The 26138-nt window shown below is 38.1% G+C and overlaps 1 long non-coding RNA gene across 3 annotated transcripts; it reads right to left on the reverse strand.

Moving 5' to 3' along the window:
* Positions 1-6271: 6271 nt before the first annotated feature.
* LOC122602715 lies at positions 6272-25742 on the reverse strand. Of its 3 annotated transcripts, XR_006324375.1 has the most exons (4): positions 24302-25742; positions 23708-23807; positions 7801-7949; positions 6272-6868 (listed from the first exon to the last, which is right to left on the reverse strand). It is a non-coding gene; the product is annotated as an uncharacterized LOC122602715 (long non-coding RNA). The 3 variants fall into 3 exon arrangements; XR_006324374.1 differs by lacking the exon at positions 6272-6868 and having other exon boundaries at positions 7356-7949; XR_006324376.1 differs by lacking the exons at positions 6272-6868; positions 7801-7949 and adding an exon at positions 23228-23271.
* Positions 25743-26138: the final 396 nt, after the last annotated feature.

The following is a 26138-nucleotide window of genomic DNA, read 5'->3' on the forward strand; positions in this document are numbered from 1 at the left end:
GTCGAGTATATTTTCTCTGAAATCTGTGTCCCCTTTCATCCTTCTTATTTATCACTATTTACTAGCATGATACTCGCGCGTTATGATGGATATTATTGAAAGACGTCTCACGTCGTGATTATCAAAAACAATATTAGTGGGCAATAAAATAAGCAAGATATTTACTACGATGGATAACCAAGTTGATTACAAATTACAATAACATAGTCATTTAGATGTAACTATAGATTACATTTATTTATTTATTTATTTTCAAAAAAAACATCCACCGGATACATTTTACAAAATAATCCAACATCAAGAACAAAACCAAACGTTTTTGTTCTCATCATTGTAATTTGTAGTGATACATTTTACAAAATAATCCAACATCAAGAACAAAACCTTTTTGTTTTGTTTTACAATCAATGCCATCTAATCTTTTTTCTCTTCAAGCGTTTAATGGATAATTGATAACACAACAACAGATTGTTACTTTTTAATATCTATATATTACTCACACTAAACATATATACATACATATACACGTAGATCCACATATATTACACATACGAATTAGGAGGCTTATTGATTATGTATCGTAGAAATAATCTTGATAGTGTGCCACAGTGAGAGAAGTTGGCACAATAGAATACAACAATGACAATAATAAGAGTAGCAGCAATGCTGATTATCATCCCCCACTAAGGCAACACCAGCAACACCACCACCACCATGGTTTTGTTTTTCTCACCAACAAAGCTTTGTTGTTCAAGAATGACTGTCAGGTGTAAATCATATAAGTTTTTGAGCTTTTTTTTTACGATTTCTTGCGGTTTTGTTTGGATGAAGCTATAAACTTATTGATTATGTATCGTCTAGTGATTAAACTTTGTATTCAGTTTGGATTATTGGAAATACCCTAATGGAAGAAATACATTTTGACGGAATTTTGGCTGCCATTGTGAAGTGTGAAACGATACTGTTTTTTCCGTTCCCACTATGGTGATTGATGATATGTAAAATACTCCAAGTCCTACTTTTCTAGGGAGAGGGTTCCCTCAAGTTAGTTCTTTTAACTTAATTCAAATTAGGAAAATCTTTACCATTAAAAACTAAAGGCCAAAATTCAAAGATGGTCTTTAAATCTTAACCCTTGATTTTCATCCAAAGATCAAGATTGTCATGTTAGGATAACTTGGGAGAATCCCATTCCATTTCTTTATTACTTCACAAAAAGTTTACGTATAGCTAGATAGTACAATGAATAGAGACCAAGACCTTTCTTTCTTGTCTCCATCATGTTCTATTTTATTTCTCTATTTATTTCTTTAAGTAAACATAAAAAAAAAAAAAGAAAAAAAAAATCCATTCGTTTTTGTACGTACTTGTCATGATATATAAGGTTGACTATATGTTATATATTATTATCATTTGCCTAGGCTTATTGGTTTTTTCATCATTTTTTTTTTTTGTATTCTTTGTAGAACCTGGGAAACTCCCAAGGAATGGTTCCACAGGCCATGGACGAAAATCCTGTGTGTCTCCATGGTGCATTTCACACTTTGGTCTATAGTAGCTCAGTGCAAACTGTTGGAGTGAAGCAAGAGCCCGTTGATTGGAACGCTTATCCCGCTGCTTGGCTTGAAAAAAGTTATCAAGAGTCGAGTCAAGTCAACTTCGATCTGAATGCATGTCTAGAAGGTGTGATGCACCAAAAGAACACTCTTGAGTATCAAAATAATGAGCTTCGTGGTATGGTGATTTCTCGTGAATAAGAGTTGGTTGTGTGTAGGCAAGAAAACCATTAGTTGGCTTGGCTGTAGAGAACAGTCGTCAAGTGAATCGACCCCCGATCAACTGTCGGAGGTAAATCACTTCATTGTCCGGATGATATAGTTGCGACGCTTGCCTTCCTTTCTCTGCAACCAAGTATTTGTTTTCTTGCCTACACACAACCAACTTTTATTCACGAGAAATCACCATACCACGAAGCTCATTATTCTGTACTCCAGAGTGTTCTTTTGATGCATCGCACCTTCTAGACGTGCATTCATATCGAAGTTGACTTGTTGACTAGACTCAGATAACTTCTTTCTAGCCAAGCAGGAGGATAAGCGTTCCAATCAACGGGCTCTTGCTTCACTTCGACAGTTGCACCGAGCTACTATAGACCAAAGTGTCATATGCACCAGGAACATAGACAGAAATTTCGTCCACGACATGTGGTGTGACTAGCTCGAAAACCATTCCTTGTGAGTTTCCTTCGTTCTACATAGAATAAAAAAATTGACGAAAAGGAGCATAGACAAATGAGAATAATATACAGCATATAGTCAATCTTATATATCATGACAAGTACGTACAAAAACTTACATGCCATATAACTATATCGTAGTGAAAGATATATCTTTAGGTGGATAAATAGATACCGACTTTATTACATGGTCCGATGGAGACAAGAAAGAAGGCCTTTATTCATTGTACTACCTAGCTATATGTAAACTTTAAGTAATAAAGGAAATAAGACTTGCCAAATTTTCCATTAGAGTATTGAAGTTAGTTGATAACAGTGGACATCATATTTTCTTTTATACACTAATAAAAATAGTAATGATTATACCTACATTCTAGGTATGACAAATGGAAAAATAGCATGGACGTGGACAATAACATGGAGACTAGACTATTGATTCATGTCACTTGTTCAAAGCCACGTGCACAGACGCAACTTTTATGATGTCCCTTTAAAAAGTTTAACTAAAATCACATACAGACAAATATGTATAGCATATATGTGAAAAACTATAATATTATTAGGCCTCTTCTTATAAGGACTGGAGTCCTAAAACAGAACTCCCTCCAAGATTCTTCCAGGACTCTCCCTGCCTATAAGACAGCTTCTTCATGACTTCTTTACCACATCATCATTTCTTTTATATTTATTTAATTAACAAAACATCATTCAAATAAATACTTTTATTATTAAATAAAACATTACAACACTTGTTAAAAAAGTTACGATCCTAATAACTAAAAATATAAGTTACGAAAGTAGACATAATAAAAAAAATCAAGGTTGACGGTAATTTTCCGGAAGATGCCAAACATTTTTATAAATATTAAATAATATAGAGTCTAAATTATAAATTTGTTTGATAAATAAGAAAATATGGATCTGATCATCTCTATCTCTTTCATTGCCATCCAAAGTTCCAAGTTCCAAACATTGCGACTTCTATAGTTCTATACATACAATTTTCTATCTCTATAGTTTTCTATTACCATAATAATAATAATAATAATAATAATAATAATAATAATAATAATTTATACAGCCCACACGCTACCCCACTCTCACGCGTCCTTCATCTCTGGGAGGACTCCCGCTCGAAGACGCAAGGCTAGGACTCTCCATGCCAACAACGTCCTGCGTCCCAAGCCATGAAGATGCTCGCGTGGACGATCTATAAGCAAAGGCCTTAGTATAACTCCTTTCTTTTATCATTCAATACGTATATGTAAAAGATAAATATATTAAACATATGAATTAGGAGGCTTAATAGTATACATATCATATCATAATATATGTATGAAATAAAATAAATTAGAAACGAATAAAATTTTTCCAAAAGAATAAAATCTATCTGAAAGGGATAAAAGAATAAAATCTATCCAGAAAAATAAATTTTTTTCAAAGGAGTAAAACCTATCCAAATGTAATAAAATCTTTTCGGAAGAATAAAATTTTTCCAAAATATTCATAACGTTCACTATAAATAGTGATATATAAGAATGGATAAAAAATGACACGGGACTCGGAGAAAATACTCGACTTATCACCCTCCAAACATGATAACAACATTTATAATAGGATTAGATGACGTAAAATCATATACATAATACGAGTTACTAACAGAGAATCACCAGCAAAACATCCTAAAATCTTCTCACACTATCCCCAAGCCAAGTGGCATGGGGCCCCCATAACTCTTTTTATTTATATAATGATATTAAATTACATGCTCCCGAAACCCGAAATTGTAGGAGTTAATCGACATATCATCAACAAGCTTGAGTTTGTCTATATATTTTGTACAAAAATTTTAAGGTACGTCAATTTATACATGGTAATAATTTAGGAAAAAACAATAGGTGAATCAAATCTGTCTATTGCGTGTAATAAAGTCAAAGAGCCTAACTTTTAAGGACCATGTTTTTGATACTCCTATATTAAAAATGAATCATATTTTTTCTTTTTGAATGTTTATGTCACAGGATGGTTAGCCGTTATATCCATTCGGGTAGACAGTCACTAGCGACCGATCCACGAAGTCAGGGACCACATAGGAGGAAAAACCCACCAATTTAACCGCTACAGAAGGCTCGACATTAAATTTGAGGTAAAACCTCGTCTGTTCAGACTCGAACCCTGATCTCTCAAGATCCAAACATCATTGCAGGACTTCACTTATCAGTGTCTCATTCAAAATAATGTTATTAGCACCAACTAATTAGTTGGTTCCTTTGATTTACCAACGAGTGACGAGGCTATGATGAGCAAGTGACGAGGCCATATTGACTAGGATGTGTCCGTAGAAAAATATTGACATGATATTAATTGATGAGAGGGAAGTGATGAAAGATACCGAAAGATTGGGATTTCGGAGGAATCTTCTTACACTTTGACGCTGTTATCGATTCTGAAGGCAAGACAATAATTTATATTAATAACAAACGGCCTTCTAACGAGGAATTAGAGGACCAAAGTGGAACCAATTGTGATGATCATAACAAAATATACACAACCGTCACTACATTAACCTAGACTAGCATGACCTTAATGGCTTTACTCCAACCAAATATAATCGGCAAAGACTAAAGAGTCGATTTAGATTATGTTTTATTCCAAACGGAAAATATAAAAAAGAATAGCAAAAAATGAAATGATCAAAATGCGTTGGCCATGTTAAACGGAGTGGAACCAAGTGGAATTCTAAGGTACCCACGATCACCTCCTAACTTCAAGTATAAAATTATTAATGTATTTATCAACACATTCCTTGAAAAGGAGAATTGCATATGTACCTAAATACATTACCAAAATTACAAATATCCCCAATTAAAATTCAAAATAACAAATATCCCCAATTTTGTGTTTTAAATATACGAATTTACCCATTTCACAAATATATTATGACCATTATACCCTTGTCTATGGAAACTTCAATTCATTTCGGACAAAAAAAAAAAATTAACAATGAGACAAATTTTGGATTCACAAATCACAACTTATAGTCTTTTGTATGTACCTTGACTCAATCCACCCGCTTTTGCGTGAAACTTCCTGATTGCTTTTCATTTTCACAATCAGTATTAAACAAATGGAAACATAAACCCAATGGTTGTGATACAAATATATATACATAATTTTTGGTGTCGTGATTATACGGGAGTGGTCGCCTGATTATACAGTGGTGGTTGGTGCATCAGTTTTTCGGTGTCACCATCACCACCGCCACCATCTCCAGCAACAAACGCGAATCTTCAAATCTCACATCTCGCTTTAAAAAAATGGAGGAACACCTCAAACAAACCACTCATGAAAACTATCGATTTTTATTTTCCAACACATCTCAAACCCACAATCTTTCAAAATCATTTTCTAAGAGATTTATTTCTTACATAAGATTTTTGGAACCAATGGATCCATTTGCATTAGAAAGAATAATAGAAAAATTGATTGATGTCAAATTACAAAGGCAGGAGAGTTGGTTTGGTTATGCGAAATTGATTGTGTTGTACTTTTGTTAAATTTAAGATATTGGAATAATTGGGTTTTCTTTACATGTTGGAAAACTGGAAATGAAGTGGGCAGAGAACATGATCTTGGAACATACGAATAAAGGGTATATTTTTCTAGTCCATGCCAAAAGATTAAATTGGGTATATTTGTTATTTCAAATTTTAGTTGAGGATATTTGTAATTTAGGTAGTATATTTGGGTATATATGCAATTGTCCCTTGTTGTAATCATACTTAATTCTTACGAGCATGGTGTCCGTGCAATGCGGCGACGATGACATTAGTTGCGATGTGGTGTCGTCGGCGTCAAGTGGTATTGGTAATTAATACAAAGATATTTGATTTTTAGGGATCTTTTAAAAGATTATGAAATGGTTATGTAAGTTAATTAATTAAGGGTAAAATGATAATTTTGCATGTCTTAAAATTGTAAAAGTTTCAATATAAGGGTATAATTTTTATATAGAAGTATAGATAAAAACACATAAAGAGGAATCAGGGAGTACATCTTTGCTTGTCAACTCAGTCTCACCTAACCCGTTTAGCCATTTCAACCCGAATCAGTTTTAGCCCGTGACCCAACAATTCCCAAGGTCTAATTTGGTTCTGTAAATTCAACACTATATAAGGAAATTCTGTTTACCTTTTTAACATGAGAAATAGTGTAACCTATATCTGTTCCAAGTAAGACTCATATTTGTTGCAGGTTTCATAAAAGGTAAATATTTATAATAACTCACTTCCTTCTTCAACTAACCAAATGATTCTATCATGATAAATGGTGGGCACAAAATGTTGCGTCATGGCCGCCAGAAGAGACTTTTTGGTTTGGAGCATAAAAACACAGAAGTGATAAAAGGTGATCCATTAACATCTTTATTAAAGTTTTGAATGAATAAATAAAGGATATCTGGATAAGCAATATTGTTATTTTGATAACACTAACCTGGCACCAATTGAAACCCTCCATGACAAGCTGACAAGATCTAGAGATGAGAACGGGTCCATTCATATGGTTAAACTGAGACGCTATGTCTTGTCCAAATGTATAACCAGCTCCTCTAGGAAAGATCGCCGCCCACATCTGTTGTCTCAGGCCATAGGATAATTTAGGGTCACGGAAATTTCATGGATCGGCACTTTTAAGTAAAGTACAAGCAGAAAAGACCACTTAAGCAGATAGCTAGATCTTCAGTTTAAATCAACAATTTTAATAGAAGTGCATAAGACCAGAAAAAAAATGCATGCTATTTCAAAGAGATTTACTCTATTCTTTCTACTATGTATGGAGTTATCAAACACGATGGGGGCACATTCATACCATCTTTCTATAAACTTCATTCTGCATCTTTCCTCTTAAAAAAGGGTCAACTCGCATAAATAATGTAATCAGACACACATTGCATTTTCTACTAAAAATATCTGAAATGCAAAGTCACTCTTAGCCAACGAAAGTGTACATACTACATACACGCAATTGAAGCATCCCTTTTCATTAAATGGATAGCATTCACGGAGACTACAAGAAATGGAAAGGAAGACTAGTCACCTCCAAATTCCTTACCATCTTATTTTCTTTCAAGTGATACTTCATAGGCGAAAAATACTTGGATGAACCAAAAAGATAACATATGCAGGCAAAGCACGGAGAGTCAGAGATCGATACCATTGGTTTGACATGGATATGGTGAATCACCAATGTGATTATCATGGACCATGGTCCATGGTGATAAACATATCAGTTTCTCTGACAGGAAAGGTCCATTTCTACACCATAAAGCATGCTAGTATACATGCATTAAATACTAACAATGATACCACTACCATATATCAACATGGACATCAATACGTCGTATGAATTATTCAACACCAAAAAATTTGACGTGCAAATTGTGAAGCATATTATTCCCCTAATGTGACTAGTAAGAAATCAATTTACTTCGATATATCTTAGAATTTGTATAAGCAGAAACTCCACTTCACTTAGAACAGATATCTGAGCTTCAAATTCCATACCAAAAAGTGTCATTGATAATGACTTTCTGTTGACTGCCATTCAAGTCATGCTCATAAAGATCACCATCTGTGCTATTTAATTTGATTATGGAACTTTGCAGCTCAGCCAATAAAGAAATCATCACATTTGTTATACATTTGATGAGTATCTACAAAAGTATTAACGAAAGTTATATATTTGATGATAAAGGAACCAAATTTGTGTTTCATATTCTTTCATACACAATATATGAAAACAAACACCAAATTGAAGGCACTAGAAGCGAGAGGAACATCAGAGCAAAAAAACAAATGTTACATGTCTGAACAGGGCTTTTGCGATTTTCTTAATAATGCACACATATTAAACTACTTTGATAAAGTAAATTTTCTCTGTCACTTGTCATTGAGTATTTCACAAGAGATTATCTAGACAGCTAATCAATTAATACGAAAGTTTTTCAACTGTGGCGACTCAATTTTCATGAAAGAAATAATCCGACATCATTGGTAACTTTTCAAAGAACAATCCATTGAAACCGCTCATGTCTACAAAATCATAATAAAAATTGATGAAAAAGGAAAACAATAAAGGGCTTGCATAGAAAGGACCAATTGTTACACGTCATAATTTCTAATGATTTAACTTTGACACAACCATAACATCAGTTCAGTAAAATATTGTAAATCGTTGATAAGCCTCAAATTGTACATGTTTCCCTACACCGAATTGGACGTTTTGTACTAGTTTTATAGCCATTTATACTTGTTTTGTGGTGCATTATGGTATTTTCAAGTGGTTTCAGGCCTAAAGCAGGTATATTGCCCCAAATGGTAGAAAATAGCTCAGAAGTGGTCCATATGCACTAACCAAAGAAGAACGAAGCTGAAACGGCAAATCCCTGCAAGACCTCGCGGCGCGAGGAGGATGACTCGCGACGCGAGCCAGGGTAATTCAACCCAGTCGCGGCGCAAGAGACGCAGGTCGCGGCGCGAATTGTGGATTTTCAAGGCAGAACTTTTCACTGAAGTCCCTAGCGGCGCGATTAGGTCCTCTCGCGGCACGAGCCAGGTTTTCAACCCAGTAGCGGCGCGAGAAAGGACCCTAGCGGCGCGAGTTGGGCACTTTCGAAGTCAGAACTTTGGCCTGAAGGATCTAGCGGCGCGACCGAAGACCCTAGCGGCGCGAGTTCTGCCTGACATCACCATTTTCTCTCTCCTGGGGTATAAATACCATCCACCACTCCACCCAAACCCGAGTCTTGGACATTTTCAGCTCACACACTTATACTTTAGCTGTTTTTCAAGGTTTTCAAGAGTTTTTCACTACTCCAACATCATTTGAAGACTTGAAGATTAATTTTAGCTATTGTTACTCATTGTAGCTCGATTGTAACTTCAGTTTGTATTTGTTCTCTATATTTGGTACATCATGTCTTCCTTTCTACTTCAATCTTTAGCTTTTAACATTATGAGTAGCTAAATCCTTATACATCTATGAAGATGAAGTGAAACAATTAGTTATGGTTGCATAGTATTTTGAATTCAAGTTGGTTTTACTTAACATTTTGTCAAGATCTTAATGAAGTGATTTCTTCCACTTAGATTTGTGTTCTTGGTCATATTTGTGTTTTTCAATAGTGGTACTAGTTGAATGCAAGTATTATTTTAGTTGTTTGTCTATGAACAATTCTTGCTAGGTCATGGTATGATAGTAAAGAATATAAGTTTAAAAGAAATTACTTTGTTAAGTGAATTTAACGGTTGGTGGTACCACGTTTCTTTCACAAAGATAAAATTGTTATTTAAGTAGTCAAACAAACTAGTTAAAAATTGTTATTTAAGTAGTCAAACAAACTAGTTAGTTCAAGGAAGTGTAATAAGGTTGGCGGTACCACTTGTTGCAAGGAATTGAATTGATTAGGTGATTGAGTCGATTTTACAACCGGAGTGCACGTCGGGTGTGTTTTAGTCTTGACACGATTATTGTCACCAACAATATTGAATTTTGAGCTTAAACCATATGCAACCTAAACTTCTTGTGTAGCGGATTCGACATAGATGGCTTTTTAATTATTTGTTACAACTCATACTATTTTCGCATACTCTCGATTGACACCGGTTGAGTATTTAATTTATTTTACTTGTCGATTAATTAGCTTTCTGAAAGTCAAAGTGACAACTCGGTCAAAACCAAACTTTCTCTTGATTTACATTTTTACAACCTTAAGTACAACATTTAGTCCTTGTGTTCGATCCTGGTCTTACCCATTAACTATATCACATACGAACGGGTACACTGCCCGTAAGTGTGTGGTAGACAGTAAACGGTAGATCTTGTTAAAAATTATTAAACTCGATTTCACACATCAAGTTTTTGGCGCCGCTGCGAGGGACTAATTTTTCGTAGTTGTGGTTGAAATTTTGTGAATCGATCCTTTTTCGTGCTTTGCACGGAAAAGTTACTTGCTTTATTTTAATTTTAGTTTGCTTCATTGTACCTCAGGTGCTATTAAGGTTTCCATTTGTTGTGTTGTGATCGCAGGTTATTCTCAGGAAGTGGATGAGCACTCGAGCTTCTGGGAAACCGTTAGTGAAGGCCACATCTAACCCTGACAAACTCAAAAAGCGCACCAAACCACAAACATCACAACCGTCATCATCCGCACCCACTTACATAGACACCACTTCTAGACCTAGACCCGACCACATACTTCACGAGACTTATTACGAGTCGGGAAGTACCGAGTGGGGTTACTATTCTGAAAAAGAAGAACCGACTTCCGATAGAACACCTACTCCACCCGAATCACCGAAACCAAACATCAACATGGCCGGACAACAAAATAATCCACCCGACCTTTTTAACACCAAAATCGAGGACTTACCTCAAACCATACCAACCTCTCGCCAATCCGCCATTGTTAACCCCGCCATCGACACTTTCACCGTGAAAGGCAACCACTTGCAAATGGTCAAGGATTTATGTTTTGATGGGAGAAAAAAGAGGGATCCTCATGAGCATCTCGACAAGTTTGAGATGATTTGCAACTTGTTCAACTATGGGGAGAACCAAGCTAACAATGTCAAGATAAAGCTTTTTCCTATGTCTCTAGCGGGGGAAGCTCATAAATGGTTAAAAGGGTTAGCACCAAATAGCTTGACCACATGGGAGGCGGTTAGAGAAGCTTTGATTGAAAGGTTCTTTCTGGCAAATCGGGAAAGAGAACTTAGGCTTATAATCCGTTCTTTTACGCAAGATGAGGATGAGTCCATTGTTGAAGCGTGGTTAAGAATGAAAGATCTTTTGTGGGAATGCCCCGGGCATGGGGTAAGTGATACCGAGATTGTTGGCATATTCTTGGATGGAATGAATATGGAAAGTTATGAGAAGATGGTCATGACTTGTGGGGGTAGTACTACTTACAAGACTTCTAGTGAGATTTGGAAGATGTTTGAGGATATGGCTAAGGCTCAAGTTTCGAGGTCTCCTGGTAGGGATCGTAGGGATAGAAGGACACGTAGAGTAGTAGCCCGGGTTGATGGGGGAGAGACATCCGAGGTGGTTAGCGAGATTAGAGCGCTCTCAAGGCACATGGATGAGAGGTTTTCGATGGTGGAAAACAATTTCGGAGGATTAGAGCGTGATGTTAAGATCATGGCCGGGGGATGTGTTCATTGTGGTGGACCACATGATGCCAATGAATGTGATCAAATGGTTAGGGAAGACGTGAATTATGTGCACAACCAAAGATCCGGTCAATATCAACCGCTTTTCCAACGTGGTGGCAACTACCAAGGCCGTCACCAAGGTAACTCTTCAAACTCTTCTAATTCTTTTTCTAACAATCGTGGTGGCAACTTTCAAAATAGGTGGCAAAAGGATGACAACCAAGGACCGCCTCAACAACAACCACCACCATCACCTCCAAAGCAAGATGACAATGGGGAGGAAGGATCGCCCCTCATGGCCATGATGGCCAAGTTCGTGGATAAACAAGAAAAAAGGGAGGAGGCTCAAGAGAGGCGGAATGCTTCAATGGAGAACTATTCGAAGCTTTTGAATGATAAGATTGGGGGTTTGCATGTAAAGATCGATGAGAGCAACCGGAACTACCATGCTTTGATATCTAATTTGGAAAAGAGGTTGGATAGGATGGGGAACTCTAAAAGGCAGCCGGGTACACTTCCAAGTGACACCCAACAAAACCCAAATCAAAGCCAAGGAGGGTCGTGGAGAAGTGGGGATGACAAGTACAAAGGACCCCAACACCGAAATGAGACCGTAAATGCAATAACAACACGGTCCGGTAAGGTAACCACTCCTCCTAAAGGTAACTCTTTTGTTTCTAATGCTTCTCCTAGTGCAGGAAATTTCGATGAAGAATTTGATGATGAAGTGGAGATGGAGTCACCACCGGGTGTGACAACTTCGGTTCCTAAAGCTACACCAATCAAGGAACCCGAAGTTAAGCCATACAAGCCCAAGGTTCCATTTCCTCAACGCTTGAGGAAGGAAAAGCTTCAAGACCAATACAACAAGTTCTTTGATATGATCAAGACGGTGACAATCAATGTCCCACTAGTTGACCTCATTTCGGGCATGCCTAACAATGCCAAATTCATCAAGGAGCTAGTAACGGACAAGAAGAAGCTAGATGAAGCAAAAGCAACCTTTATGAATGAAGAATGCTCGGCGGTAATCAAAAACAAGCTTCCACCAAAGCTTGCCGATCCAGGGAGTTTTCTCATTGCTTGTTCTTTTGGTACTAAATTATCTTGTAAAGCTTTAGCCGATCTTGGGGCTAGCATCAACTTGATGCCATATTCAGTTTTTACAAAGCTTTCGTTGGGGCGATTAAGGCCCACTAAGATGAGCATCCGCCTTGCGGATCATTCTTTCCAATACCCGATGGGGGTGGCTGAAAACTTGCAAGTGCAAGTGGGCCAATTTGTTTTTCTTGTGGATTTTGTAATTTTAGAGATGGAAGAGGACGCCAAGGTGCCCCTCATTTTGGGCCGACCATTCTTGTACACCGCGGATGCTATCATTCGAGTGAAGGACAAGGAAATTTCCTTGGGTGTCGGGGATGATAGAATAGTGTTTAAAATTGAAAAAGCTTTGAAACATTCTTATTCCTCTGATGATACTTGTTTTAAGATGGATGTGATAGATGATGCGGTCGAAGTTGAGATGTTGGAGCTTGTAGGTATTGAAGATGGCACAAGAGATGAACGATGGGCTAGCATTGGTGAAGCGGATGTTGCTAGTGACCAAGTGGAAGAGATCGCGGAGATCTTGGCTATTAGCATGGATGAAACTCCATTGGATGATGAGGAGTTTGAAGAAATTGAGGCAATCCCAAGTGGTAAGCTACCTACTTCGCTTGATAATCCTCCAACGGATTTGGAACTCAAGCCATTGCCCGATCATCTAGAATACGCTTACTTGGAAGGTACATCTCTACTCCCCGTTGTTATTCCCTCATCACTTTCGGGTGAGGAAAAGACCAAACTCATGACCATTCTAAAGGCCCATAAAAAGGCCTTTGCTTGGAAAACTTCCGATATACCCGGAATTAGTCACGATTTTTGCAAACACAAGATAAATTTGTTTGAAAATGTAAAACCGGTGATTCAAAGGCAAAGAAGGCTTAACCCAAACATGAAAGATGTTGCAAAAAAGGAAATTGTTAAACTTCTTGATGCGGGTATCATTTTTCCTATATCGGATAGTCCATGGGTTAGCCCGGTACATTGTGTACCAAAGAAGGGAGGTATGACCGTGGTGACTAATGAGAAAAATGAGTTGGTTCCAACTAGAACGGTCACCGGTTGGAGAGTTTGCATTGACTATCGTAGGTTGAATGAGGCGACCAAAAAGGACAATTTTCCTTTACCCTTTATGGACCAAATGCTTGAAAGGTTGGCGGGTAATGAGTACTTTTGTTTTCTAGATGGTTTTTCCGGTTATTTTCAAATCCCAATTGATCCTAATGATCAAGAGAAAACCACTTTTACTTGTCCTTTAGGAACCTATGCCTATAGTCGCATGCCTTTTGGCTTATGCAATGCACCGGGTACTTTTTAAAGATGCATGTTGGCCATTTTTCAAGATATGATAGAAACTTCCATGGAGGTCTTCATGGATGATTTTTCGGTTTTTGGTGAGTCCTTTGATAGTTGTTTGGCTAATTTGGATAAAATGCTTGATAGGTTTGAAAAAGCACATTTGGTGCTTAATTGGGAAAAATGCCATTTTATGGTCAAAGAGGGTATAGTTTTGGGTCACAAGGTGTCAAGGGCGGGTCTTGAGGTTGACAAAGCCAAAATTGATGTCATGACTAAATTACCTCCACCCACCAATGTGAAGTCGGTAAAAAGTTTTCTAGGTCATGCCGGGTTTTACCGGCGATTTATCAAAGATTTTTCGAAAATCACAAGGCTTATGACTAGATTGTTGGAAAAAGATGTTGATTTTGAGTTTAATGATGAATGTTTAAACGCTTTTTCTCTTTTGAAAGACAAATTGACAAATGCTCCAATAATGACTTCACCGAATTGGTCTTTACCCTTTGAACTTATGTGCGATGCTAGTGATTATGCTTTGGGGGCCGTTCTTGGCCAAAGGGATGAGAAGCACTTTCGTCCAATCTACTTTGCTAGCAAAACCCTAAACCCCGCCCAACAAAACTACACCGTAACCGAGAAGGAATTGTTGGCGGTGGTTTATGCCTTTGATAAGTTTAGACCTTACTTGGTATTGAATAAGACCATTGTGTTCACCGATCATTCGGCCTTGAAGTATTTGTTCAACAAGCAAGATGCCAACCCCGTTTGCTTCGTTGGGTCTTGCTTTTGCAAGAATTTGATATAGAAATCAAAGACAAAAGTGGGGCTGAAAATGTTGCCGCCGACCACTTGAGTAGGCTCGAAAACCCTCACCTTGAGGAGTTGAAGGAGCATGAGATTAACGATTCTTTTCCCGATGAGTTTTTGATGCAGGTTGAGGACGAAGAGGTACCTTGGTATGCCAATATTGCTAATTATTTATGTGCAGGAATTTTGCCCAAGGGATGGAGTTCTCAACAAAGAAAGAAGTTCTTTTCGGAAATCAAGCATTACTTTTGGGAGGAACCGTATTTGTTTAGGGTGTGTGCGGATGGCATGATAAGGAGATGTGCTTGGGGTGGTGAAACTAGAAAGATTTTGGATGAGTGTCACTATGGTCCTACCGGTGGACATTATGGAGCATCGGTAACGGGAAAGAAGGTGTTTGATGTGGGTTTCTATTGGCCCACCATTTTCAAAGAAGCTCAAACACTAGTGGAAACTTGTGATGCTTGTCAAAGGCAAGGAACAATCACCAAGACAAACTAGTGGGCAAGTTGAGAACACGAACCGGGCTTTGAAGAGAATCTTAGAGAAAACGGTTGATGGAAATCCAAAGTCTTGGTCAAAGAAGCTTGATGATGCCTTATGGGTATTTAGAACCGCTTTCAAGACTCCAATTGGCACAACCCCATATAGGCTACTCTATGGAAAAACTTGTCATCTACCGGTAAAGATCGAGCACAAAGCATTTTGGGCATTGAGGAATTGCAATATGGATTAAGTAGAGGTCGGTGAGTTAAGGTTATTACAACTCCATGAACTAGATGAGCTTAGGCATGGTGCATATGACAACTCGTTGATGTACAAGGAGAGGACTAAGGTTTGGCACGATAAGAAGCTTAAGAGGAAGGATTTCAAAGTGGGAGATAAGGTGTTGTTGTTTCTCTCCAAGTTCAAAATCCACCAACTAAAGCTCTCATCTAGGTGGAATGGCCCGTTTGTTATCAAGCATGTGTATCCATCCGGATATGTTGAATTGTACCGAGAGAATGGAAGCTCTTTCATTGTGAACGGGCATCGCTTGAAGTTGTATAATGAAGAAGAAGTTGGGGAAGGAGCCTTGATCGAGGAGCTCCCACTTTTCGCTTAAAGAATGAGGTTTGATCGAGTCAAGCTAATGACTCGTTAAAAAATAAAGCGCTTCTCGGGAGGCAACCCGTGAGTTTTTAAATTTTTGTTGTTTTCATTAGTTTAGGTCTATTTTTATGTTTTCCGTTGAGATTTACAGGTGAAAATTGATTGTGAATGAACCGGTGTGTGACGTGTTAAATGGTCAAAAGTCTGTCAAACAGAAGGTCGTGGCGCGAGATAGGGTTCTCGTGGCGCTAAATTAGAGATTTTTGGACAGAAAATTTTGTTATTAGAAAATAGCGGCGCGAGGGGAAGCCTAGCGGCGCTACTGGGGGCCCAAATGAGAACCTCGCGGCGCGAGGAGAGACAGTCGCGGCGCGATTTGGGGGGACTTGAAGTCAGAGCTATGGCCTGCACAAACTAGCGGCACGAGAAGGGACCCTAGCGGCGCGACTGGAGAAAGGAGCAAGGACTAGCGGCGCGACCCTAGTATCTCGCGGCGCGAGATTGAAATTTTTGGGACAGAAAGTTTGGCCTGAAGGAGCTAGCGACGCGACCTACTCACCTCGCAGCGCGAGCGGGGTCTAGGTAAGTTTTTTTTCTTTTTTTTTTATAATTAAAATCAATAATAAGATTAAAAATTAACCACAGGGGACCGATTTTTTTACTCTCTTTTTCCCTCTCAAATTCTTTTCTTCTCCAAAACCACACACACATACACGGCTCACACACATACACACACACTTAGATTGTTATCTACTCTTCTACTCTTCAAGATCTTCATCTCTTACTCTTCATTCCATCATCATCATCATGTCAAGAGTAAGTTTTTCTCATCTACCTCTCTTTAATTTTTTTTTATTTCAATTAATTAGGGTTTATTTGTTCTTTAATTTTCTTTTAAATATTGTTAGTATGTTGTATAATATTACTTACATTGTTGTTTCTTCTACATAGAACTAACTAATTTTGAATAAATCTTGGAAAACTTAATTAGGGTTCTTAGTAATTCAAATTGGGGATTTTTAAGATTTAGTTAGTTTTAAGCATTGTAATTCAAATTTATGATTATAGTATTGTTTAAGAGTTAATTCCCACCAAAAAAACCAAAAAAAAATCTGAACAGACTAGCGGCGCTAGCTAGGTTACTAGCGGCGCGAGGTATGTTCTGTTTGACCCGTTTTCGTCGTTTCTTCTCCGTAGCTTTTCGTTATCGCTTCCAAGTTGTCTCCTTTAACTTATTTTGTATGTTTTGGCTGATTTTACAGAGACAACAAGGTACGGAGAGATATGAGGTCAACATTTGGCCCCGCGGTTATCAGTTTGATTACGTGGATGAACGCTACAATGCTCCTTCTGAGAAACCAAGCAGTGTGTTTAGGACACTAGAGACACCGACCCATCCTTGGCTTAAGTTCCCGAATTCTTCAAAAGGGGAGCGACAAGCCTACTTGAATAAGTTGTGTGAAATTCAAAACTTTGATTTGGTTTCTCCTAGGACCATAGATTGGAATATGATTCGGGAAGCCGATCTCATGGAGTACTTTGAGCAAAGACTGTTAACTGAGTTTTGGTCTGAACCAAGGGAAGAGATGGTGCAGATACCTATGTGGAAGCGAATTTTTGAACTAAGGAAAACAGTGGTTAAAGAATGGTGCCAGGAGTTTTACTCTACACTCCAAGTCCAAGACCTACCTATTGACGAGTTCTTGGAGGATCGGGTGATCCACTTTCGGTTGGGGGGTAGGCAGCGCCACTGTACCGTTGTTGAGTTTGGGTATTTATGTGGGGTGTTCGAGGTTTCAGAAATTGAGGATGGAGCGGTATACCCGTTTGTGGACAGGAGTTCATTTCACACTTCTTCCTTTGATGATAACATGCCATTTGACGCGTATTGGTTCAGCATTTCTGGGAATGAAAAGTTTTATTCTGGGGTAAGCAAAGTGTCGGACATTCGGTCCAAGAGGTTGAAGATTCTTCATAAGATGATCACCTACTCCTTCCTCCACATGGGCCACTGATAAGGTCACTGTGGATGATTTATGGTTGCTCAGACAGTAGGAGCTCCCCACTTCCGGTTGGTTTTGTTGTGCTCCATACATTTTGGCTAGACACATGTATCGGTGTAAGGAGCATAGGTACTTATGTGGTCACTTTATAACCACGATGGTGGAAAGGCTCGGTTGTGATACTCCAGAGGGTCGGTCAGAGGTTACACTTAGAGTGGAGACCACCCTTTTGGACATCAAGGAAATGAAAAAGGCGAAAATAATAAGGACCACCAACCCGAGTGACTTACATTCAGATGGGGAGCAGGAGCCACCTGCACAGAGACCGAGGATGGACTCACCACCTAGGGAGCAGCAGCCACCCCCTAACCTTTATCCTTATGATTTTGCAGATTGGGGGAATAAGCTTGATCAGATCTTGATGGAGCAGAGGCAGGTGCGAGACACTCAGGATATGCTAGTGGATGGGACACGGACGATGTCGAGCCAGGTGACCCGCTTGGGTTACCAGAACGAGTATTGGAAGCCTTATATTGATCATATGATTCGACCAGAGACTCCACCACCACCGCCTACTCGGGATTTTAGTCCTCCACCCATCTTTATGCCTGCCAGCACCACCTTTGGTTTCTTCTGTCCTCACCCTGGTCAACCCATTCCGCAGCAGTAACCAGGTTGGATGGGTCCGAGTTCGAGTGCGGCCGGGACTAGTGGGACAGCAGGGGACGCTCCGGATATCCCCCAGTTTGGCTCGTATAGGTATACGAGTGGGGAGCGCTACTCGAGGCATGCTTTTGACTTTTACAGGGGTATATTTGGTGAGCTGGCGGATCCTAATGCTGGAGATGGTGTCCCTTCAAATCAAGACATGGATGAGAACTGATTCTCTTATTCTTCTCTCTTACTTCTGAACTTCTTAAGACAGTTACATTTTATGTTTCAATTTGGTTGTAATTCCGCCGTGTAGGCGATGAGACATTGTGGATGGTTTACTTTAATTCTTGTTATCATGGTTTATCTAGTATTTCGTTATTTTGTTATTTTGATTGTCAGGTGATTGTATGGTTGCAAGTTGCATTTTTGGAATCGCTTTTGGAATTTTTGGAACAAACAAGCGGGTTTATGCTGGCAATCAGTTTAGCACCCACTTAAATTTTGGCTTCACCTTTGCCTTGGCAATACCATGCTTTCACTCGGAGGTTTTTCATTGTTCCTTTCTACATTTTGCAATTTTTCCTCTTTTCCAATTTTGTTCACCTTAGTTATTCGCCCATTGAGGACAATGTACAACTTAAGTGTGGGGAGGGGGAATGGTAAATCGGAAAAATGACAAATTTTTGAAGTTTCCTTACTTTATTAGCATTTTGGTTATGTTTTTAAATTTTTGAGGCTATAGGTTTTGCGCAAAGATGAAAAATGAAGTTAAATTTAAGATTTTGCTAATCTAGGATAGAACTTGAGATTGTTTACCTTTAGCTTTCATTTTCTAGTACTTGTGGCATTTCATCATTCCAAGGGGCAATAGGCTTGTTCTGAACTTCAATATAATCTAGGTTGCTTGCTAATTGTACCTTAATGATAAATCAAATGTGAATAATAGCTTGACTAGATGATGTATTGGTAGGCACCGCTTCAAGTCTTCCATTTGAATTTTGCAACTTGTGTGCACAAAGTGCTTGAAATGTATTAAATATGCTTGTGGTAATTTGACTTAACATATGGTCTGCGCCCGGCTGTTGTCAAAAGCAGAATCCGGCCCTTAATTCCTATGTTATAGGTTGTGGTTCTAGTCATTATGTTGGGTCTTTATATCGGGGTGCCCGGGGTGCTTCGGCATCAAAAACGGGTGGCATATGCGGGAACACGTGCAAAACAATTTTTCAATGGCCTAATGCTAATGTGGGCTTTGAGATTCGAATAAGTAGGTCCAAAAGGTCCGAAAGTTCGCTACACGGGTCTCATAAAAACTCACGGGCATTAAATTATAAAAACATTTTGTTCTCGTATGTGTTAGTGTTTAGAGCATGGTCTCTGGATATGCAACCCAACCTTGAGTTCTGGTGTATGTCTCTTAACGATACTCACGTATCCGTAGCGAACCGCTGGCGGAACGCTTAAAGTGCACTTTCGTATGATCACCTAATATGTGGATATAGTTGCAATTCTAGACCGTAGGAGTATGTTTTGTCAAGAGACTCACAAGTATACCGTAATGAAAACCTTATGGAAAACCAAGGGCGTGGGTGTTTAAGTGGACAAATATACCAATAATCATTGTGGAATATTGCTTATGTTGCCAATAATAATTTTGAAGCTTGCTAGTGGATTATAAGCTTAGTAAGAACGAGCTTAAGGTCAATTGGAACGTAGAAATGTTAAAGAGGTAAACACGAGCATAGGAAGGATTCTAATTGTAACCGAAAGATGGTTTTGCTTTAGATTAGTGGAATTTTCTGATTTCGTCTAAAACTTTGCTCATTAGTTTTTAAATGCATTTTGCTTTTGGTATTCAACGCCGCTTGGTAGGAAATTTCTCTTTTATCTATATTTTGTGTTGACAATTTGAGTCTTTGATTGTTTAAGTGCATACTTGCTTGAGGACAAGCAAGGTTTAAGTGTGGGGAGGTTTGATAAGCCTCAAATTGTACATGTTTCTCTACACCGAATTGGACGTTTTGTACTAGTTTTATAGCCATTTATACTTGTTTTGTGGTGCATTATGGTATTTGCAAGTGGTTTCAGGCCTAAAGCAGGTATATTGCCCCAAATGGTAGAAAATAGCTCAAAAGTGGTCCATATGCACTAACCAAAGAAGAACGAAGCTAAAATGGCAAATCCCTGCAAGACCTCGCGGCGCGAGGAGGATGACTCGCGGCGCGAGGAGGATGACTCACGACGCGAGCCAGGGTAATTCAACCCAGTCGCGGCGCGAGAGACGCAGGTCGCGGCGCGAATTGTGGATTTTCAAGGCAGAACTTTTCACTAAAGTCCCTGGCAGCGCGATTAGGTCCTCTCGCGGCACGAGCCAGGTTTTCAACCCAGTAGCGGCGCGAGAAAGGACCCTAGCGGCGCGAGTTGGGCACTTTCGAAGTCAGAACTTTGGCCTGAAGGATCTAGCAACGCGACCCAAGACCCTAGTGGCGCGAGTTCTGCCTGACATCACCATTTTCTCTCTCCTGGGGTATAAATACCATCCACCACTCCACCCAAACCCGAGTCTTGGACATTTTCAGCTCACACACTTATACTTTAGCTGTTTTTCAAGGTTTTCAAGAGTTTTTCACTACTCCAACATCATTTGAAGACTTGAAGATTAATTTTAGCTATTGTTACTCATTGTAGCTCGATTGTAACTTCAGTTTGTATTTGTTCTCTATATTTGGTACATCATGTCTTCCTTTCTACTTCAATCTTTAGCTTTTAACATTATGAGTAGCTAAATCCTTATACATCTATGAAGATGAAGTGAAACAATTAGTTATGGTTGCATAGTATTTTGAATTCAAGTTGGTTTTACTTAACATTTTGTCAAGATCTTAATGAAGTGATTTCTTCCACTTAGATTTGTGTTCTTGGTGATATTTGTGTTTTTCAATAGTGGTACTAGTTGAATGCAAGTATTATTTTAGTTGTTTGTCTATGAACAATTCTTGCTAGGTCATGGTATGATAGTAAAGAATATAAGTTTAAAAGAAATTACTTTGTTAAGTGAATTTAACGGTTGGTGGTACCATGTTTCTTTCACAAAGATAAAATTGTTATTTAAGTAGTCAAACAAACTAGTTAGTTCAAGGAAGTGTAATAAGGTTGGCGGTACCACTTGTTGCAAGGAATTGAATTGATTAGGTGATTGAGTCGATTTTACAACCGGAGTGCACGCCGGGTGTGTTTTAGTCTTGACACGATTATTGTCACCAACAATATTGAATTTTGAGCTTAAACCATATGCAACCTAAAATTCTTGTGTAGCGGATTCGACATAGATGGCTTTTTAATTATTTGTTACAACTCATACTATTTTCGCATACTCTCGATTGACACCGGTTGAGTATTTAATTTATTTTACTTGTTGATTAATTAGCTTTCTGAAACGCAAAGTGACAACTCGGTCACAAACCAAACTTTCTCTTGATTTACATTTTTACAACCTTAAGTACAACATTTAGTCCTTGTGTTCGATCCTGGTCTTACCCATTAACTATATTACATACGAACGGGTACACTGCCCGTAAGTGTGTGGTAGACAGTAAACGGTAGATCTTGTTAAAAATTATTAAACTCGATTTCACACATCAATCGTCAATGTAATTACCCGTTCATGGTGACCATCATAGGTAATTCTTTAAAACAGAATGATAGTGAATTGAATAGTTGCATCAGAAATGCATATTGGCAAAAAAGGTCGATTGTTAATATGAGAGAGGCAGAAAGGGCCAAAAATTTACATCTCTGATTTTCAAAAGAACTTTGACACGGATAGCATACAGTCAAAAAAATATGGTAAATCATCAATGTGATTACATGGTGTAAAGACCAGCAAATATAATTCGTGAAAGCATACTAGGAGGACATGCCAACTGCTTACACAGTAAAAAGGGACGACTGATTACATCAAAAAGGGAAGAAAGAGTGGATAATTCACATGTCAAATTTCCAATGACAGAACTTTGACTTAAATACCATACCATTAGTTAAAATAAATTATCAGTCTCTTATGATCCCACATTGGCCAAGAATGGGATTGGTTATTATAAGCTAGCTTTTTGGGGTGAGTTCTACACCTAACTTATGGTTTGATGCGAGCCTACTATGAGATGAGTTCGTATCAATTGGTACCAGAGCCAACCCTACCTTTCAAGGTTCCTAACACTCGGAGTGGTGGCCTTTGGAGTGGCAGCTCGGACAAAATACAACGGGTGCCAACCGTGAGCAACAAGATGTTGACTCTTTAAAGGATGGAGTATCATATTGATCCCACATCGGCTAAGTATGGGATTGGTTGGTGATTTATAAGTCCAGGTGTCCCCTCCCATTATAAGCGCTTTTTGGAGTGATTTCTACACCTAGTTTATGGCTTGATGCGGGCCTATTATGGGATGGGCTCGTATCACATGCTGATTACGATGTTGTAAAGATCATTCTAAAACGGAAAGGGTTGATACATCAAAAAGCTTGCTTGTAAGAAAGAGGTCCATTCTCACATCATAAAAAGGAACTATTGTTTACATCATAAAGCATACTTGCCGAAAAGGGTGATCGTTGAGAAGTCGATTGTTTCAATATCAGAACTTTGAAAGAAATACCGACCCATCTGACAGTATTAAGTAAAATTATCAATGTAGTTACGAGTTCAACCATCAAACATTTTTTCTTGAAAGCATACCAACCGACAGAAGGTCATTAGTTACATCAGAAAGCAAGCATACTCACGGAAAGGGTCAATAGTTACCTCAGAAAGCGTACTGAAGGAAAGGCCATACACCGGAAAGCTTCCCGATAGAAAGGGTCCATATACTACCTTGAACAACATACTGACAAAAAGGTCAATTGTTCACACACCAAATATAACAGAATTTGGACACATATACCATACCATGGTTAAAAATAAAATATAGTACATCGGCATGATTCCGGAGCAACCACCACTAGGAAAAAGGGTCGATTATTATACATCAAAGAATATACTGACTACTAAAAAAGGACCGATAAAAAAGGATACACCCATTTTTTATTTCAAGATAACCAACCAACTATCAAAACCAATCGAGATTTAAAAGTGACTCTGCTACTGCACTTTATTTAGGTTTATATATATATATATATTAATAAAATTTATACCTATATATATAACTAAAAGGCCCTAAATCATGAAGACTTGACATAAATAAAGCGTATCAAGTACACAAACATACTTTGAACATCCGTACACTTAAAAAATGAATCAAATTAGTTACCTTGTCACAATAGTTTGGAGCTGGAAAAACAGCAATAAGTTTCCATCATGCTCAATTTCATAGCCTTCATCTTTGACCTCATGAGATCAGACAACAAAACCTGAAAAATGAACCACAAAATTCAATGAGGATGTATCCCCAGCCATACACTTGCATACAAAATAGACACTCTATCAATAACAAGAAAAAAGTAGCAATTCCGTTTAAAATGGTTTAAGTTTTTATTAATAGGCGAGAACAGACTGCTATAAAACTGTTACAATATCCATTAAAACTAAAATTGCTATCATGAAGCGTTGACCCAATAGACTTGGTCATCAGACTTCTCTGTTTGTTTGTCATCATAGGAGGGTATTTATGGGATAGAGAATATTATATCACCTAAATTATTATCTTTCAAAAACCATTTGGTCACATATTCAGCGAAAGAGAGACCCACACCATGCTTGCTTGGTCCTATACCAGGGTTAGGTTGTGGATCACTACCTAATATCTCACACAATAACCCCTAAAAGATAACATTATATTATAATTTAGCAGATCTATAACATTATAAGTATAATTTAGCAGATCTTCTATCAAATTAAATGAAACCTGCAATTACAGGTTTGAAAGCAGTAATCCAGAAAACTTGATCCCTCTATCCATGCCTTCTTCTGGGGTTCACAAGACCGATCAATTGCACTATTGTTAGAGAGCTTCACCACGTCATTACCAAAACTTCCCCCATGAACAAAAATCTTCTCATTTATAACATGAGCAAAAGGTAAATGGCAGAAAACTTCAGCAAAGAGCTCCACATATTTATCACTCAACTTATTATTGGAGCAGAAAGAGAACCCAAGAAAGAAAAAATCCCACAAGGTTTCTGCAACCATGACTCCCGAAACAGCATGAGGGGATGACAGTATTCAACAAAACTATATGACAGCTTGCACTGTGAAGCACGAATGGTCCAAGAACTATGACAATTTTTCAAAAAAGATGTATAGAATAATATTTTTTTGCACAAAGGGCTATTTGATTTTCCTAAAACACTTGTTCCATCAGAAATTTTTATAGTAAGACTGCTTGTCTTTGAAGGTTCGAAACTCTGAATTCCTCATATCTGCTTAGCACTGAAATTATATTAGAAAGAAAGAAAGCACAGTTGAATAAGATAAAAGAAATATAATGGAGTGTGCCAGTGTGGCATCTCCATTTTGCCATTCATTCATGATTAAAATCCCAGCCATGATCTAAATGAGCGACCAAATGCTCAAACATGTGGGTTCTCTGATCCATTTGGTTAACAAGAAGAGTAGCGTTACAGGGTAAGAAATAGGTCAAGACAAGGTGATACAGACCATATTGGGTCATTGGACCCGGCCGTTGGCTGGTCTGCTAGACTATCCACTTTAGGCAGCAAAAAGAAGATGGGAAAAGGAAAAAGGTGCAGTTTATAGCCCAGTCAATCAGGAGCAAAAGTTTAGGGGTTAAACTGCCAAGATTAGGATAACTGTTCTATCTTTTAGGATTAGTAACTGCTCTTTTTTATATTTAAATCTCATTTCCTGCTCTAGTTTTCTAACTCTGGTTATTTACAATTAGCAAACTTTGTTTATTTTAGGAGAATTACCCATCTCAAATTGGGTTACCTCTCTTGTAATCGGAGAGTTGCCCCTCTCGAATCGGGCCGACTTAATTGTTATATTTATCCACCGTTACTTTCAATTTATGGATTCTATCACAAGGGCCTGGAGAAGATAAAGTGTGAGATCGAGAGAGTTCAAGATTCTTGTATCATTAGACTTGCATACTTGCATATCATGAATTACAGTTTGCATATTATGATTATTATCTCAAAATTCATTAGTAATGGGATGCTTCCTATTTCCCGCAACACTTATTTTAAACGTTCTATTGTAGCCAATACATTCAATTGTGATTTGCCACGCATGGGGGAAAATGACAATACTTTTCTATTGAACTTAAGATGGGGCATGTGATATTCGAATATTCACATAAATCACTAAAACTCCCAGCAGTAAAAGTAGCAATATATATAACGTCACACATTCAGACATTTGCCTTCAGACATCAGAAGCCACCTATTCAGAAGTAGCTTCAGATTTCAGATCACTAATATAGATAATGCTACAAAGTCGGAAAGAAGCTATCACCTTGATAAATTGTTTTAAAAAATGAGAATAACACAGATAAGATTCCAATGGTAGATGCATGCGTCTATTTCCAATTACAAGGGTCATAAAAACAGTTCCTTAATCTCTTTTGTAGATATGACATAAATTTGACAGAAAAAGCTTAAAAGACAGATCACTAACAATTACCAACTAACAATAATCAGAAGATAAATTAATTACCGGTGGTTCGAAATTCAATTGACTCTACCGAATGTTTACAAGCCAAATGTTTCAATAGCAGAACTTTG

Source organism: Erigeron canadensis, chromosome 6 (assembly GCF_010389155.1).
Source record: "Erigeron canadensis isolate Cc75 chromosome 6, C_canadensis_v1, whole genome shotgun sequence".
NCBI classification, from domain to species: domain Eukaryota; kingdom Viridiplantae; phylum Streptophyta; class Magnoliopsida; order Asterales; family Asteraceae; genus Erigeron; species Erigeron canadensis.